The following is a 19062-nucleotide window of genomic DNA, read 5'->3' as shown; positions in this document are numbered from 1 at the left end:
AGTAGCAGCAGTACCTGAGGCACTTCAGGAGCTCTGGCTGAGCAGGAGGGGAATCCTTGCTTGCAGAGCTTGGGAACTCTTGCAGGAGTAGGGAATTGACCTTCGCTCTCACTTACCAGGCATGCTCGTGGAAAGCAAAATAAATAGTTTAGTCTTGATAGTAGGATAGTTCTGTTTTGATGTAGGGGCTGGGAGCTAGCCTCCAGCAACAGCCAGGTCACCGGCCCCCCATGACTGAATCCAATTTCTTTGTACCTTGTGGTTGCCATTCCCTCAACCTGGTTATGTCAGATGCAACATCATCTTCAGATTCAGTATCTCTCTTCAGAGTACTGCAAAAGATATGTCTTGTTTTCAGCATTAACTAGCAGGTGGAAGATCCTCATGGATAATGTTACAAATCTGACCATGAAGCCACTGAGTGACTCTCGCTGGGAGAGTCACATTGACAGCATAAGGCCAGTGAGGTACCAAGTGACTGAGGTGTATGATGCCCTGATGGAACTGACACAGTTGATGCCCTGATGGAACTGACACAGTTGAGCAAAGCTGAGCCCGGAAAGCTGAGGTGCAAAGCCTAGCAAACCAGATCACTGACTTCACATTTCTGGTCTTAATTGTGGTTTGGCACAATATACTTATGAAGGGATCACTGGGGTACAACCTGGAACTGGGGTACTGCTGTGTCCCCTTAACTCTCCAGCCTGGGTTGTCTTTCACAATGCTTTACTAGTGACAAGCAGCAAACCTCTGGCTCAGTACAACAGCATATGGAGCCCCACACCTAGCTAAATTGCATGAATGCTCCCTAAACCACTCACTAATCACACAGAGAAAGACACCAGCAAATTTCCCAAGCCCCCAGCTTTTCATCCCAGAACAGTATTGTCTTGCCCTGGTCAGAAACCTGACTAGTGTAAGTTCATTACCTAGTCCGCTCTTCCCTTGATGTGAAGAGGACACACACTAGCCTTTGTAAACTGAGCTGAGATTTCCCAAGCACTTCAATAAAAACACACTATTTTAGCTAAAGTATAAAACAGATTTATTAACTACAGAAAGATAGATTTTAAATTATTATAAATGGTAGGCATAAAAGGTCAGAGATAGTTACCAAAGAACATAAAAAGTAAGCACGCAGTCTAAATCCTGAGTCTTATTAGACTAGGCAGTATTTGGATCAAGCAGTTTTTCTCACCCCACTAGATGTTGAAGGTAGGTTACAGTTCTTAATACACAGGATTCCCCTTTAAGCCTAGGACCAGTCTCCTCAGTTCAAGTCTTTGTTTTCCCTGAGTTCTTGTTGCTTCCAGCATAGGTGGGGGAAGAGTAAGGCAAAAGCATGATGCCACTATCTCCTATTGTACACCCTCAGTCCATGTGCCTGGAAAACCTAACCAAGCAATGTCCTGGTGGGCTTTGCTGAGTCTGAGTTGAGCAATCCCCCATTGTGTGATACTTGCACAGCCCTCTTACAGAATTGTAAATCCCTTGTTTATAACTCCTCTGCTGATTAATGGCCCTTTAACACCCTCCTGGAGGTGGATCACCTCGTTTGTTGTCATTGGAGAACTAGTGGATGACTCTTAAATTTACAGCATATTTCAGTAACAAACATATAGCAAAATCTCAAAACTTTATACACACTAACGGTATGCATATTTTGACAGAACAATGGGTTTCAGCTGATTATGACTTTTCATATGGTGTCTTACATGGCATGTTTTGTATGAAATATATCATCATAATTATGACGAGGGAATATGGAGCTTCCAGGGTGCTTCTTTGAGGTACAGAGTGCCACAATCCTGTTCCAAGTAAATGTTATAAGCAAGGCATTACAAACTCAGTCGATGGACATAGTTAAGAAGTTTATGAAACTGTTATACACAAACAGTGAATTACTATCAACCAAAATATGGTAAAAAAGGGTAGCTGCCAAATGAACTTTGCACTGATAAGTAACATGACTGGTCAAGTGTAGACAAGTATAATTGCCGAAGCTGTCAGGAAAAGGGACTGCGGATAACCCTGCCCTGTGTCTGAAATAGAAGATCTAGAGACAGAGGAAAACATATCAACACCTCACTGGACAACTGAAGCAGAATTGTAAACCACTACTGACACTGATTCAACCCAGGGAATCAGAGCCATCTTTGCCCTGCCCTGACATGTTCCTTATCAGAGCCATCTTTGCCCTGCCCTGACATATTCCTTATCACCCTCTGGATTAATAGAAAGGGAGAAAAAGCATACAGAAGATCCTTTCCCCAGTGCAGAAGGAAAGCATTTGAGATGGTTTGACTATGCCTTCCTGCTCTCAAGCAGAAGAGGTGACGTTGTTGAATCTCATAGCAACCAGGTCGATGTCTGGCTGACCCCAACTGGAAAAGATGCTCTTCTGCTTTTCAGCTGATCTTTCAGGGACCATTCCACGCTTGAGAACTGTTCCTGTTGAGGCTATCTGCAATTGTTTTCTCCTGCTAAATGCAGGGTCACTGGATACATGTTGTGGAGAATGCAGTCACATAATCTGACTACCTCTGCATATAGCCAAGTGGCATGAGTGCCTCTCTTTGTTAACACAGAAGTATGTAGCAGATGCTTTGTTTGCTACAACTTGCACAACCCTCCTGTGTAAGTGAGGGAGGAACAATCTGAGGAACAGATAAATGGCTCTTAACTTCAACTTGTTTGGTGTGCAAGCCTCTCTCCTGAGAAGCCAGTGACCTCCGCGTGTAAGATGACTGAGATGCACTGCCTCCCCTCCCCGCAACCGCAATCATTGTTTGATGCATCCAAAGTTACATTTACCAATGAAGGAGGATTGAACTGGACACTTCAGAGAACACTTGCTCTGACCACCAAGTCAATGAGTCTAGGATATTTTGAGGCATGCTGACTAACATCTGAAGAGGTGTCCAGTTTTGGTCTGGAGACCTTAGACAGCCAATGCTGTACTGGTCTCATTCTGAGATGCACAGATGGAGTCATGTACGTAGTAGCTTCTTTGAGACCCAGAAAGATTACTTTCTGATTTATTTATTTTTACATATTTGAATATTTTTTTTTTTTTTTTTTTTAAATCTGCCCTCTGCAGAAAGGCTTTCCCTGATAACTGAGTCACATATGGAGCCCCAAAATAAAAGTCTGAATGGGACAGATTTGACTTTTTGACAGTCAGTAGTTGTCCCAGGCATGAAAACAATGACATATAGATCCTTCTGATTGGCAGCCTTTAATGGCCAATTGTACAAATATTGTTAGACAAAAATACCCTGCCTTCTCAAATAAGCCACTACCCCAGAAAGGCACTCTGTGTAAACTCTTGGAGCCTGGACCAGCCAAATGGAAGCACTTTGTATTGGAAATGGCATCCTGCCACAGTAAAACAAAGGTACTTTTGATCTCTGTCAAATAGAGATGAAAATATGCATCCTTTTAAATCAAGAGTCATGAACCAATACATAGCTGGAAGAAAAGGGATTATAGAAGCCAGAGTTAACATATGGAACCAAAACTTCTGAATGTATTTGTTCAGATATCTTAAATCTAAAACCCATCCTTTTCACACCAGAAAGCATCTTGAATAGAACCCCTGGCCCCTCAGTTTCTGGTAGGGGCTGCTAAGGTATTTTTCAGATTCTGAAAGTAGAATTGCCTTGTGAAAAGATTCCCTAAAAAGGCAATGTTAGGGGGAATAGAAAGATGATGGTTTCTCAAACTGAATGGCGTAGCCCTCTAACTTCAGGGCCCCATTTGTCCAATGTAACAAGCCTCCGTTTGCTGATAAAATGAAGCTAGCCTGTCTCCAAACAGAGGAAGGGAAGGGTCCTTGCTGATAGGATCGAGAGTTGAGAACCACGCACACAATCAGAGACCTGGTGTTCAACAAAGATGACAGAGGGAACAGCTTGGTTAGATTTAGGCCTCTAAGACTTTTGGGTGTCCCTCCTACCCGGCGTAGCCTGCTGGCGTTGTTGTAGACATTTTTTTTCATTTGATGAAAAATAAGCCAAGGAAGACTGCAGATTATCCCATTTGATAATGGAAAAGAAGTAGAAGGTCTCCTAGAAGAAATCAAGCCCACAAAGCAGGCAGTTGATCGGTTCTTTTTCCTGCTATCCACAGTGCACAGGCTCACAGACCAACTCTTGAGATGAAGAGGTATGTTGTTTGTTTGCTGCTTCGGTGAGTGATCAGTCCACCGAAACAGGCCATAGAATAGTATTAAATGCAAGTGCACACTCACATTCAGGAATTTGCCTTAAATACATAGTTACAAAGTTGTTCATTATTTATTGTAAAAACACTTCTGGTTAGCACTAAGATTAGTTTGCTAACTCAGTTGGATTGCTGATCAGGTTGCTGTCTCAGCTTTTTACCTGGCTGTTCTCTTTCCTTCCCAGACAAGCAGGCATCTTCTCACATGTCCCAACACCTAAAATGTACATTCTACATATTACATCCTACAGCCATCAATCATGTCTCCTTCAGCTTTTCCAGCAACTCTGTCATCTTTTCACTGAAAAGACCATTCCCTTTTAATTCTAGTATCCAAAGCCAGAGAAGAGGAAACTTCAGAAACCAGCACTCTAGTAGAAGAGTCTGAGGTGTCAAACAAAGCCCTAAGAGTGCTTTGCCACACTTCAACCCTCCATTAGGATTAAATTTGCTAATCTCCTTTTGTTGCCTAGCAAATACCACACAAACAGTGCCATCTTTTCTCACAACTGGAACTGATAACAGGCCCTCACTGCTTGGTAACTTTCCATCCTAATATCCATAGAGAAAGAAAACACCCTTCTCCCCAGGGAATCAATCCTTTTCTCTTCTCCATCAGCAGGAGTAGAATGTGTTTGTCCAGACTTCCATCTGCTACTGGCAGTAGCCACTGCTGGTGAATTGGGTACAGGGTGTGTGTGTGTGAAAACATGAGAACCCCTCTAAGCGTATCAACATCCTGTTCTTGAAGGTAGCCCCAAGACTATTAAATGCTGGATGGGAGGTTTCCACCACACTTACCTTCAGTAAGGTCAACGTGGATGCCATGTGATCCACCAGCTCATGAAACTGCAGAGCATCCTCAGGGGGAGAGACAGAAGCCACTTCCACATGGCCATCTGGTGACTAATAAGGATCATAATCTGTCAAGATACTACTCTTCAAAAAGAGGTGCTATTGCCTCATCTTCCAACAGAGTACCAGGCAGCCCCGTCTCCTGAGAGGCTGATGGAGGTGGCTCTGAGGATTTCTCCACCCTCAGACTGATTACAGATGAAACATCTCCCCTCCATCCATACAGAGGACAACTGAAAAATTCCTGTAGCAGCCCCCAGTAAGACCCTGGAACTCAGGACTGCCATCCTCTCCAGCAGCTAGGATTCAGGAACATATCTGCAGGAGGACCACCACAAGGAGGCACAAACTGGGCAGAAACAGGTCTCTTCATTCTTCCCTTATTCTCATTCAGATATGGATCTGGCATCATATATGCAACAGAACACAATGGAAACCGCAACAGACCCAGAGGGAGGACAAACAGAGCTTTGTGGAGACCCTGTAGGAATCTTAAGAGGCAACACAGATCAGGAGAAGCTAATCTCCTTTGCTCTTTTTTTCAGATGAAGAGGATGCAGACCTCAGATGGGCTTTGCCAGTTCCTTCTTGAGACCCTCTGTTTCTCACTTGATCCAAGGAACTCTCAGGAGCTGGCTGGTGCATATCAGCCACCAAAATAAGTTCTCTTTGGATCCAAAGATAGACCTGGAGCCAGGGTCAAGGCCAGAGCAAAAGCCACTGGCACAAGTTTTAGTGAAATATTCAAATCTACACCCTTGGTTCTTGAAACTGGAATCAGCCTTGGTTCTAGAGGCCCTATCAGAATCAGATAGATCTGAGGAAAATGATAAAACTTACACAGGAAAATAAGACAAACAACCCATCACCTGTGAGTGAACACTTTTCACAAAGTGATCACTCTATCAGTCATCATCCTCAAAGGAAACCTGAACAACACTTTCAAAAGACAAACCTGGGAACTTGAATTCATAACTTTGCTAGACACTGGCTTATTACAACAATCATTAACCCCCTCTTTTTGTCCTATGACTGCAGCGGTGTGAATAGGCCACACTACCTTGAATGGTCTCTTAGAACATGTGCTAACTACTTATGCTAAACAATCGGTTCCACCTGCATTTTGCTGTGATGCAACTGGGAGTATTTTTACCAGACCTGACTAGAGTGCTGTGTCACTGTGACATTATCTGATTAAAATATGACCATTTAGATCATTGTTGCAACCACTGTTATATATTTGCAACAAATCTTGTACAAAGGTTGTCAAGTGAGGTGTCTATGAAAAGGTTATGATTTGCTGGTTATGATTATGCTATCTGTAAACATGTATCATTTTTGTATTTGAAGTTATGAATGTTGGCTCTATACGTGGATTTCAAATGTTTGCTCCTGGGGTAACGCCCACAAGGTAGTTAGACAGCAGATCTTGGAGGGACTATTCAAATTAAGTGACTCATCAAGAAACACTTGACTGACAATGGACCATCTACACTGAATGGACTGTCCTGCAAATATGCTATTTGAGGTATAGGAATGCCTTCCTGCAATGACTTGGTGAAATGCATGGACATGTGACTTGTCCATGTGACTCCAACCACCACCTTGTTACTGTCTTCTTCCACAGTAAGAACAATGGGATTCCCTCCACCTGGCAGAAGATATAAAAAGCTCTGGAAACTCCTCCATTTTTGCCTCTATCCTGCTCCAGCCTCTTTTCTGCACAAACCTCTGGAATATGGACTTATGCTAATGGAAGCATTCTAACCAATGGACTGAGGACCTTTCAATGATTTGGAAGCAGCCAGAGGCTTGACTTAAGCCAGCAGTTTATTCCATCACTGCTACAAGCCTGAACCAAGAACTTTGCAATTATTGTATGTATTTGTTTCCTTTAACCAATTTTAACTCTCACTCTTCTTTCTTTTTATGAATAATCCTTTAGATTTAGATACTAAAGGATTGGGATCAACGTGATTTTTGGGTAAGATCTAAGTTATATATTGACCTGGGTATGTGGCTAGTCCTTTGAGATCAGAAGAACCTTTTATTTGATGAGACTGGTTGCAAAGAACCACTCACTTTTAAATCCAGTGTTTTTGGTGGTAATACCAGGACTGGGATGCCCAAAGAAACTGCTTTTATGACTTCTTGTTTAGCCAGTGTGGTGAAACAGAAGTTTACTTTTGTTGCTGGTTTGGTATATCCTCTGGCCCATGGAGGATTAGCCACCAGTCTTGGGGTGTATCTGCCCTATTTCTCAGCAGTTTGTCCTGAATTTGGCATCCGCAGTTGTGACCCTTTAAGGCATGGTTACAGTGGCGTAGTTGGCAGGATCCATAGAACCAGGTTAATTAAGCTTTGGATCAGAACCCCACGCTATTCAAAATTTTAATTTTGATATTGAGAGTTTTAAAGATTAAAGAGCAGTGACCATGAGCCAGATGGCATCAGCAGAAGCAAAGAAACTGCAAACCCTGAGAGAGAGCCTGTCTTGAACCTGAACAGAAAATGGCTGAAATAAAGAAACTGCTGAAAGAGAGGTTTCAGAGTAACAGCCGTGTTAGTCTGTATTCGCAAAAAGAAAAGGAGTACTTGTGGCACCTTAGAGACTAACCAATTTATTTGAGCTTAAGCTTTTGTGAGCTACAGCTCACTTCATTGGATGCATACTTTTTGCTGAAAGAGAGAGAGCTGTGGAGATGGTTGCCAGACTTAAGCTCCAGATCAAAAAAGCAATGGAAGAACAGCAGAAACTGTATCATCTTGAAAGTCCAGTTTATAACAATGTTGGTATGTTGTTTGACTCTAAGAAGTTGTCTGTGTTTGCCCTGTTTCTTGGCAGTTTTCAGGGCCGTCCTTCGGCATACTCAACATACACGCTACCTCGAGCACCTGAAAATTTGGGACACCACCCTTGCTGGCTGCGGCGCGGACTCCTCTCCAGCGCCTGTGCTGGGCCGGTGTGACCCCTCTGACCCCTCCCCTCCGCCCACTCACTCCTCAGCAGGCTGGCTGAGGGCTCTGGCTTGGGTGGAGCCTCAGGGGGCCAGGAGTGAAAGTTTGCATATGAGTGAGCAGGCGGAGCCAGGCCAAGCAGTGGGGTGCCGGGCCAGGTTGGAAGCGGGGGAGATACCTGGAGACTGGGAAGGCGGGGAAGCTGACCTCCGGAGGGTAGAGCCGGGTATGAGACTTCGGGGAGCAGAGGGGTGGAGGAGGAACCGGGCTGTGGGGAGCCGGGCAGGAAAGGGAAAAGAGCAGGGGGCGGGTTCTTTGTCTGGCTCAGTGAGCGACCAGCGAACACACTAGGATCTCCTGGGGAGGAGGCTGGTGGTCCCGGGGGAGAGCAGCTGTTCCGAGCAGTCCCATACTGTACCAGCACCTCTCCCCTCTTCCGCCCATGTGCCCTGCCGGCAACTCGCTGCAGTCTCTCTCCTAGTCTCCTTTTCACTCCACCTCCCTCTTCGCTGAAGTTTAAGCCCAGACGCCGAGGATCCCCTTTGGACATCACCTTTTTCTCTCCTCCCTTCCCCAGCAGGGATCAGCAGCAGATGCGGGCTGGGAGGAGGGAGAGGCGCACACACACAATCTGGTTGGGGAGGAGGGAAAGTTAAAGGAAAATAAAAGAAGGTGGCGTTTGCTTTTCCTGCCCATTCATGTTATTCAGGTGTCAACAGGAGGAAACTGATACTAAAAGAAAAGGAGGAGGGTGATGTACTTGGAGCAGAAAAGCAGCAATCAGGGCTGCAGAATGCAAGGGAGGGAGCAACCTCTTAGCTATGGAGGAAGATAGACTTGCACTTGACAAGGCTGGAGTAGCTGAAAACTTTTATTTAGGGGAAAGGGACATGTTTTTTTCCTTGTGGCTACAAGTATCCCCAGGGCTGTCTCTCAAGCTGGTAGCATTTCGAATGTGGGAGAGTTCTAAACAGTGCAGAACTGAGTGGGATCTTAATGGTCCCTTCAAGAATACAGCACCTTCTTCCCAGTTTGTCCTGAATTTGGTATCCTCAGTTGTGACCCACTGAGGCATGGTTACGGTTACTCAAAGCTTGTCTCTTTCTTTCACCAACGGAAGTTGGTCCAATAAAATATATTACCTCCCCCACCTTGTCTCTCTGATATCCTAGGATTGACAGGGTTACAGCTACACTGCATACTGTTACCAGTGGCAGGCTCTTACCTAGCTGCCACCTTTGAAACTGACAGAGCTGGAGCTGACATTGTGGCTCTTGGTTCTGTCATGAGTGGTCTACCTGTCTCCATCAACAGTACCTTCAAAGACCTGATATTGGTTCTGATTTCCTGGACTCTTTAAACTGCTTTGACTTGCTGGAATCATAGAATCTCAGGGTTGGAAGGGACCTCAGGAGATCATCTAGTCCAACCCCCTGCTCAAAGCAGGACCAATCCACAACTAAATCACAGAAAGAAGTCACAGGAGCTGAAACTGGTCTCTTGGACCTTGAATCCAACAAGTGCCCAGACCCAGAGGATTTAGCCTCAAGGGCCTCCTTAAGAGAAGCACTTGTAACCTGTTCTGCCTCCCCTTGTGATCTTTGGGAATGAAAGTCCAACAGAGGCAACACCCAGAAGGAGAGTGGCCCTTTCCCAAGCTACAGACACCTAACATGGTCATCCAACAGCACAAAGCACATCTCTTGAATCCTGGCTTCTTTTTCTTTAGTTCTTCTATACCCTGAACCAAACTACTAACTTAACTATCTATACATATGATTAATCTCCAATACTAAACAATTAAGACACTTAAGGCTGGAGGGAAAAAAACCATATCCAAATGGACCAGAGCACTTCACTTCAGTCTTTATAAGAACAAACTGGGTCAGACCAATGGTACATCTAGCTCAGTATCCTGTCTTCCGACACTGGCCCATACACGTGGAAGGAACTTAGCCAGTAGAGGGCTCTATGCCCCCTTGTATAGCCTCACCTTCTGAATGTTTGGAGACCCCTGATGGCAGGTGTAGGAGGGGGCACATGAGCGTCTAAAAGATACTACTTGGAGGAAGCTTTATACCATTAAGCACCACTAGGTGGCAAAATACTCATAGGTGTAAATATGCAGTGCCACTTGAACTGAACTACTTCAATCTAGCATACTATTCATACCCTATAGTAATGTCTATTAACAGGCTGTGGTCTCCAACCAATTGGTGACTTCCCCATGCTGCATTATAACAAGTACATATGGCTGGACTGCCAATATGGAAAGGATAATGAAAGCACAGGCACTGAGAGACAACTCCACAGTGGGCTGCATGGAGTAAAGAAACACCCTGAGATAAATCCTGACCATTCCATCATTGAAACATTAAGGCAGAAGTCACAGGCTGACAATGACAGCCAGATCCTTCACTGATCTATCTTGCTGTATGAGACTGCACTTCTGTCCTCTGGCTTCAGCTTGGAGGATCCCCAGACACATGCTAACCACATTTATAGAATGATCAAATTTGATCTTGGTAAGTAAGATTTCTCCCATTATAATCCTATTTGATATGTACCTGCTGTCCTAGGAAGGGATTTAGTATATGCATGAAGTATAGTAGCTTCAATATACACGACCTACTGACTCACTGCCAGTAACGGCTAAAGTTACAATGAATGCTCTTTCAAAAACTGGTAGAAAAGCTTGGTATATTCTTGATCTGGCTGTTGTGCTCGGGAAGTATAGATGACTTAACTGTACCTATTTTGTACATGCACTGATGAAGAAACTAGTCCAGCAGTCCCTGAAGAGATGCCAGCACTTGAGGGAGATGAGGATGCTTCACACATGGAGGAAGTGGACTAACAGCCATCTACATTAGATTCCTAAGCAAGGAAATATTGCTATGCTAAACATTGTATGCTAAACCTGACAGTCTTCACACTCACTCTTTATTTACCAAAGCCTTTATACTAGGTAAGGGGCTCATGCAAGATTCTCTAGTTCAGGTAAGAACAAATGTCATTGAGGTCAATACACTGAGACAAACAAGTGAGGAGTAATAGTACTACCTGTAGTAACTGGTGGTAGGTATTCTTGATTTATTCTCAATTACTAGAAACAAGTATGGGGAAGGAAGCGACTTCAACATAGTTTAACTGGACATTTAAAAGTCATGTGCATATAATAAGGCACATACTGGATATGCAGTGGCTAATAGTTTATCTAAATATCCAGAAAAACGAAAGACTCTTTAGGGAACCATAACCCCATTGCTATGAACAGTTTCAAGGCCTTGATGAGATTTGTATGGCAATTTTATATTGTACATGGCTCTTGACTTACATGTGCTATAGAATAAAATCCACTCTAAATCTGTGATATGTCTGTACATGGAGCTGTGGGGGTGATGTCCAGCTTGAGGAGACATACTAGTGCTAGGTCTGATCAAGCTATCAGGCAAAAAATAATGTAGCCACAACAGTGCAAGCAGTGGAATGGGCTAGCCGCCCTGAGTATATGCCAATGGTCTCAGATGGGTATGTACTTAGGGAGGCTAGCTGCAGAGACTTGTATTACAAAAGCATGAGGAATGACCTTCATGTGTGTTTAGCTTGGCCAAAATAAAAAAAAAAAGTGAGGGATTTCAAATTTCCTACAAGTTCTAGGAATCTAAATGAGACGATCAGAATATAGATTCCCAGTCCACACTGACAACTTGGGCAACACATTTTTTCATAAACACATCTCTCTTGCTGGGAAGATACTTTCCACAAGATGGTCAAACTGAGCAGTTCACCCACTTGAAAAGATGAAGGTCTTGGTAGTCATTTTGTTCACCCATTGACTCAAGCAACTTGATCTACATCACAGCATTAAACTGGAAGGCACTAAGCATGAACATCGCAGGCATGAAGTAGCAAAACAGTCCAATTACTTTACCACAGTCACTTAGTTTCTACTTCGATCTTACCTTGGATGATCCTGGACACTAAGTTGCCTCAAATGAGATGTGCCCAACTTGCTCAGTGTCACCAAACTTAGCTCTTTGCTGACTTCAGTGATCTGTAGGTGAGATGGGAAGTACTTACTCCCTTCTAAAATCATGTTGACCTTTCACTAACAGAACTTCAATCTTCTTGGATTCTCTCATGGGGATAAATGAGAGCCTGCCCCAGCACACTTCAAGCTAAATCTAAGCAGAGTTTGATGAGGAAGGAATCCACAATCACATATCTGTTCAGCTGCTGTAAGGTTCTCCAATGCTGAAGAGTTCTTATTATTGTAAGAGACTTGTGAGTATATGATCAATTGCTCATAAAAAAAACATCTGTACTTGGAAATCAATCCATTGTTAACAAAAGCTGTCAACATTTCCTCAAAACTGAGTCAGAAAATGCCTTAACTAATAGATGGTATCAGGAAAACCATTTTCAGTGATTTAAACCATGCTCTGCACCAGTTGAGGGGAAACTCATTTTGATAACAATGTCAATTTCGTATTGTTGACAGAGCTATAAGGAACACCTTTTTTGTAACTGTATCATTTCTTTACTTAGCTACACAGTTATTTTCTGAGAAATGGTTCTTTTGCTAGACTCTGTTCTCTTTTGCAGTCCACAGATAAGGTCTCTTTTTAATTGCTGGCTTTACATTGGAAAAGGCTAGGCATTTGCCTCCTTGCAGAATTTGATAGTCGGGACTGCTTTGCTATCACTAGTAACAACAGAGCACCTTGCTTGACTTCACACCTCTTCAAACTGACCTTTTACTGCCAACTCTTTTTGAAGACTATAGGTCTTCTGACATTCAGTGACAGCAAGGTACCTCCATAAAGGGCCCAGTTCTCACACCCTTACTTGCATTGACTAGTACCACCTCAGGGCCTCTATCGGGACACCTGCCTCAGGTATTATAAGATCCTACAGTCTTCTCGGTTTTTTTCTTAAGTAAAGAAAAGTCAGTAGGTTCACTGCATTATGACCAAATCTAAAACATATGTACACACTATTAGGTATGCAAATACCTTGATAGGTGATCACACTTGTTTAAAAAATGTGGCAACTATGTCTTGGCATAATATGTAACTTTTGCTCACTTTCTTAAATGCTCTTCCCTTGAAAATATACAGATTTTGAGAGTGGAAGTCTCCATAAATGTTGATGTTCACTTCAGCAATTTAACTACAAACGCACTCTTTCTGATGTATTATCTGAGATTTCCACTTGCAATTATTAGCCAAAGGTATATATTTGGGAGAAACTTTTTGTCTTACATGTTGCCTTTCTTCTCCAAAGAGTTAGGATATGTATTTATATTGGTTGGTTTGTCCATCATTTTGCTTAAGAAAAGGGACTGATGGAAACTGGGGTTATTGCCATTAGTGAATGTGCTACTCTACGAACCTATAGCTGTGTGAGTTGCCTTCTGGTTCCATAGTAGAAGCACAGACGCAAAAGCGCAGCTCTAACTTCAGAGAACAAGGACTACAGGAAATGTATGGTAATAATTCTCTTACAATGCCATAAATCAAAAGGCAGAGCCAGGTACTGCAAAGAAGCACTTGTAAATAGGGTGACAACCATTCTTATTTGTCTCTAGTATATGCATCATTCCTACTTAAAAATAGGTCTTCCAGTTCCACATTAAAGGCACATATATGAAGAATGAATTTACCATATAGTGGCATGCTCAGGTATAGGGCTTATGGTTTGTGATAGCTAATTATATGAACTGCCTGGAGCCTGATTCTCCAGTTCCTCACAAGTTATGCAATCATTTCAACTGTGCAAAGTGCATAAAACATTACCAGGGTCAGAATGGCATTATTTTATATTCACTTTACACCAGTGTAAATGACAATACAACTTGCAAGGAACTAGAGAATAAAGTTCATGGTCTGGTCATGGGGAAGAGGGGACAGAGGGAGGGGAGGAAAAGACAGATACAAAAAGCTTGGGTCATATTAATTTAATCCACTATCCTTCATTTTGCAATTAAAAAGAGTGAAAACAATTTAATAACTTAGCTAATATTAAAAATTGGCATTCTGGGGCCTGCCATTGTAATCCTTCCAGGAATCCTTGACCTCTGTTCTGTGACCACATGCCAAACCACTAGCTAGAACTTATACATGTTCCATTATCAAACAACCTGCATTCAGCTTTAATAAGTTAAACAAGTGGAACTTTATTAACCCTGTGCACTGCTCTGTCCAAGTGGCTTGTGTTGCTTTCAGCCCAACTCCTCACATTCAGTGTTAGTGGTGTCCCCTCAATGAGTCCCCTGCAGGGAACATGGGGCCTCTGACTCTAATTTCACTGATCATGATACATGTTCCCTATTTTTACAAACACTTGAATATAAACATTAAAAACAAATTGATGCCCAGACCCCCACTCCATGTCCCTTTAGCCAGAGGTTCTGGCACATGGAGTTGGAGTCTTGCCTTTACCACAGGCACACCTGGTTACGTAGGATATGTCTACATTGGAATAAAAGACCCACAGCACAGCTGCAGCTGGCCCAGGTCAGCTGACTCTGGCTCAGGCTGCAGAGCTGTAAAATTACTTTGTAGACATTCAGACTCAGGCTGGAGCTGAGGCTCCATAACCCAAAGGGGTACGGTCGCAGATCCCCAGCTCCAGCCTGTGTCCAAATATCTACACAGTAATTTTACAACCCTGCAACCCAAGCCCCATGAACCGGAATCAGCTGATATGGGCCAGCCATGTCTATTTAATTGCTGTGTAGACATACCCTATCTGTGTCCCTGTCTCCAAGTCTTACACATTATCTCTCTGTGGAGTCTCCTCCCTACCTGTAGGGTTGGCCTCTGGAGGGTTCTGTCTCTCTTTTCCATGATGAGCTCTGGGTGTTTGTCTGCTGGCTTGAGTCTCCTATTCCTGTGGATCACTTGTCCTGGCCTCTTGCATAGTTACCTTGTATGACCTGGGTGCTGCTCCTCCTCTCACAGCTTAGTTTGTTCACTCCTGGTGTATCTCTAATGGCTGGATCCTCACAGGAGTGCTTATCTCCAGGGCTGGTAGGTTCTTGGCTGACCTGTCGTACTCCAGTGCCTGCTTTCTCTGTCGATTGGCCATTTCCTCTTGGTGGTATTGCTATCTCCCAGGCTGCAACAGGTCCCCCTGCATTGGCGGCAGGGTTTTGGTCCTTTGTCCCATCAGTGGCTGTACTGGACTCTTCTGACAACCCTGTGAGGAGATGTTCCTATTTGCCAAAAATGCTAATGAGGGGTCTGAATGTCAAGAAACAGTCTTGTGTAACAGCCTTTTAGGTATTTTCACAGCTGACTCCAATTAACCAGTACTCTGTAGACATGGCTGGGGAGGAGGTGTTGTGGTCAAGCTCCCAGATGCATACAAATTCCTTGAATTCTTTCAAGGCTATTGTAAATTAATACAATGTCCAGAATCCCATATCTCAAAGTGGGCTTTCAATTTGCCAGCCACTGACTTTTTGTACCAGACATATCGTTCAAAATTTGAATAGCAGTCTACTGTAATCAAGTAGTACTTTTCATTGAAGGTAAATAAACCTGCTCCCACCTTTTCTCATGGTCTGGTGGGTAGCTCATGTGGTAAGTCTTTCTGCTGGCAGGTGTTCACACCCTTCAATCAAGGCATGGAGTTGTGTATTCATTTCTGGCAGTTAAACATACTCTTGAGCCTATCTAAGACAGCTATCAATGCCCAGGTAAGAGGCCTTTTTGTTTTGTTTTGTTTTGTTTTGTGAGACGTCCTTATGTAATGAGATGGGGACAACAGTTCTCTTCCCTTGAAATATGACTCCATTCTGTATGTATAGCTCATCTTCAATTTGAAAATATATTTTTGTTACTTGGCTTTTGTCTTCTGGCCACCCTGCTAGTATTGCTCTCTTTTGACACCTGTAGTAGAATGTCCTTTTCCATAGCCTCTTTAATTTCCATCTGTTTCACTGTTGAAACTAGAAGTGCAGCATGTTCTGGATTCAATGTTCTGATTTCCCTTCCCCCAACTTGCTGGTGCTGGATATATAGGCCCTACTTAGGGCATTAGCTAAGGCCAGAAGTCATCCTAGACAATATCTGATCTCTAGCTAGTAGTGGAGGAGTCATATCAACATGTGCTGCATTTCATTTTTTCATTTGGAGCAAGGGGCTTTGCCATGACTGTCTCTAAGGCTTTGTAGTCTGATTGCGGTATTAGCATGGCCACAGGTGTACAGATGGAATCATTCTGCTCCAAATACCACAACTGGAAGCTCTTTTTCTATTTGGGTGTACGCCTGTTCGGTCCCTGACAAGGCTCTGCTGGCACAAATAACCAGCTGCTCCTGCAAAAGAGCTATTCGCAATCATTTCTCCAGTTCATCACATTGGAATGTTAGTGGCTCTCCTGGCTGGTAGTATCTCAGGACAGGGGCATCCCTTATAACTTGTTCCAGTATGTCAAATGCTTGCTGTTAGGGACCTGCCCAGTCCCACTCCACTTCCTGTCTCGTGAGGTGATGTAGGGGTTCCATGACTGCAGCCAGATATGGACAGAACTTAAAACAGAAAATTTATCATTCCTATAAAGCATTGTGCCCCTTTCACATCCACTGGAGCTGGCATGTCTCTGACTCCCTTCATCTTGTTGGGATCTGCTTTCAGCCCTTCAGCTGTGAGGAGATGTCCAATGTACATCCTCTCACACAGTTTGAGTCACATTTTTTTTCCTCAGTTGTTTTATGCTCTTGTCCCTACATCACTGTAGAAAATGATGTGCTTTTCTGTCATGGTCTTGTTCAAATTCTGTATCATTACCCACTTCACCTACAGTGAAGATATCTGCAATTATTTTCAACCAGGCAGCCCTTACAATGGTTAGGTAAATCTCTGGAATACCTTTGGTGCTGGGCTTGTGCCCACTGGGATGTACAATCACCTGTAGCAACCAAATAGTGTTGCAAAGGTTGTGAGCATGTTAGGCTCTTTATCCAGGTTTATGTGCCAAAACCCATTCCTCACATCAGATGGTTCTGGCAAGATATCATCAATTGTGGGCATTGGATACTGGCATCTTTTCAATGCCCTGTTGAATGATGTTGATTCTATGTAGATGTGGAACTTGCCCGATGGCTTCTCTACTACCACACTACTTTCTCTTGCTGCATTGGCCTCTATGAGTACTACGTTAGCTACACTACCCCTGCTCTACAGACTTTCAAGCTCCTTTGCATACTGGATTACATAGTGCCACTGGCATTTTCTTTCATGGTAAGCACACAGGTTCCACTACAGGGTCTACTTCCAGTCACAGGTTTCCTCAGAGGCACCCATTGCCTTTGAAAACATCCCAATCAACTTTTAAAATTGTCTCAATTTTTCACAAAAAGGAGTACTTGTGACACCTTAGAGACTAACCAATTTATTTGAGCATAAGCTTTCGTGAGCTACAGCTCCTCCTTTTGCTTCTTGCACTTCAGCTATACAACTCTGATGCTGCACCGTGATCGTATCCATGACTTGTATTAAATGTATCCCCCAAGGAGAGGGGGCCTGTATTGCTTAACTTCTACTACCACAAACCTCAGTTGATACCCTCCATTATTTTTCAGGTTAGTTACTATGAGCTCACACTTTCCTAGGGGCTGGAATTAGGCTCTCATTGTAAATTATTAGTGTGTCACTGCTGTTTTGTAATGGGTAAACTCTAATCCAACTCATGCTGAGGAATCATAATGCAGGAACCTCCACTATCCAGCTGAAATTGCACACAGCATTTCCTTATTACTATCAATGCATTCACAGAGGTGGTATTGTCTCTTGTTGTTTTCCTGTCATTACGCCTGAACCTGATATGCTCCTAGACTCACGGAGAGAGCCATGATGTCATCACGGCTGTCTGATGTGCCATCCCCTTCTTGTAAAAATCTGTCTGAATTTTTTGAGACCTTCTTCTGCTCTTACACACACTGCTAAAATGCTCCACCTTGCCCCATTCCTTATAATGCTGTCCTAATGCAGGGCACTTCTCCTTTACTCACTCATGCTGTCTCCTACAGTAAAGGCATCTCACTATGGTATAAAACCCTGACCCCTTGCTCTCCTTTGCTGTTGTCTCACTGTCTATACCTCCAAGGGTGTTGTGCCTCATAGGACTTTCATCCTTTTTGCCACTGCCACTGCGGGGAGCCCTGGGCCCTTTAAGGCGCCACCCAAGCCCCGCTGCCAGAGCTCCAGAGGTGATTTAAAGGGCCCGGGGCTCCCTGCAGTGGCAGGCGCACCGGGCCCTTTAAATCACTGCTGGGGAAGCCGGTCCGGTCCGGCACTGCATACTGGCTCTTGCCGGTACACCGGACCGGACCGGCTTACTTTCACCTCTGCCCATGTCTAAGCATCTGTCTAATGTGAAATCGCCTACCCATAGCAGCAACTCCTGCTGGTCCCAAATTAGGGAATTTATCAAGTCTCCAAAATTGCATGTAGCAGCCAGTGTGTGTAAGGCAGTAATATAGGTGTCTAGCCTGTCCCCCTTAGACTGGTCTCAGTGTATAGGGTTTTTTTAATTAAAAAAGAAAAAAAAAACACCTGCATTACTCCGTAGTTTTGTTCTGCTTTGGGGAGCAATAGTTCCCTCCAGCTGCTTTAAACCTTGAGACAAGGGTAAACTTCAGAGGAATACTGACATCTCTACCTTGTTCCCCAATAAGGGGGCAAGACTGGATACAGCATGAACTCCTCTTTCCATTGGGTCTATTGCTGGGCTGGGTCTGCAAACTCCAGTGCTCTAGGGGGTTTCTGATTCGTTCCATGGCTCATGTCACCAGCTGCTGCACTTCGATTGCTCTATCACTGGGCTGCTAACAAGTGAAGCCAAGAATGATACAGGTTACGTTTAATAACTGGAACTTTAATAAAGACTGCGCACTGCTCTATCCATCTGGCTGCACTGCCTCTAGCCCAACTCCTCACGTTGCCTGTTTCCCTGAATAACAGTTCCTCCAGGGAACTTGGGTCTTCTGACTCCAGTTCCACTGATTATGAT

Source organism: Lepidochelys olivacea (assembly GCF_965140295.1).
Source record: "Lepidochelys olivacea isolate rLepOli2 genome assembly, chromosome: 6".
Taxonomy (NCBI): Eukaryota; Metazoa; Chordata; order Testudines; family Cheloniidae; genus Lepidochelys; species Lepidochelys olivacea.
This window is presented reverse-complemented; position numbering follows the sequence as displayed.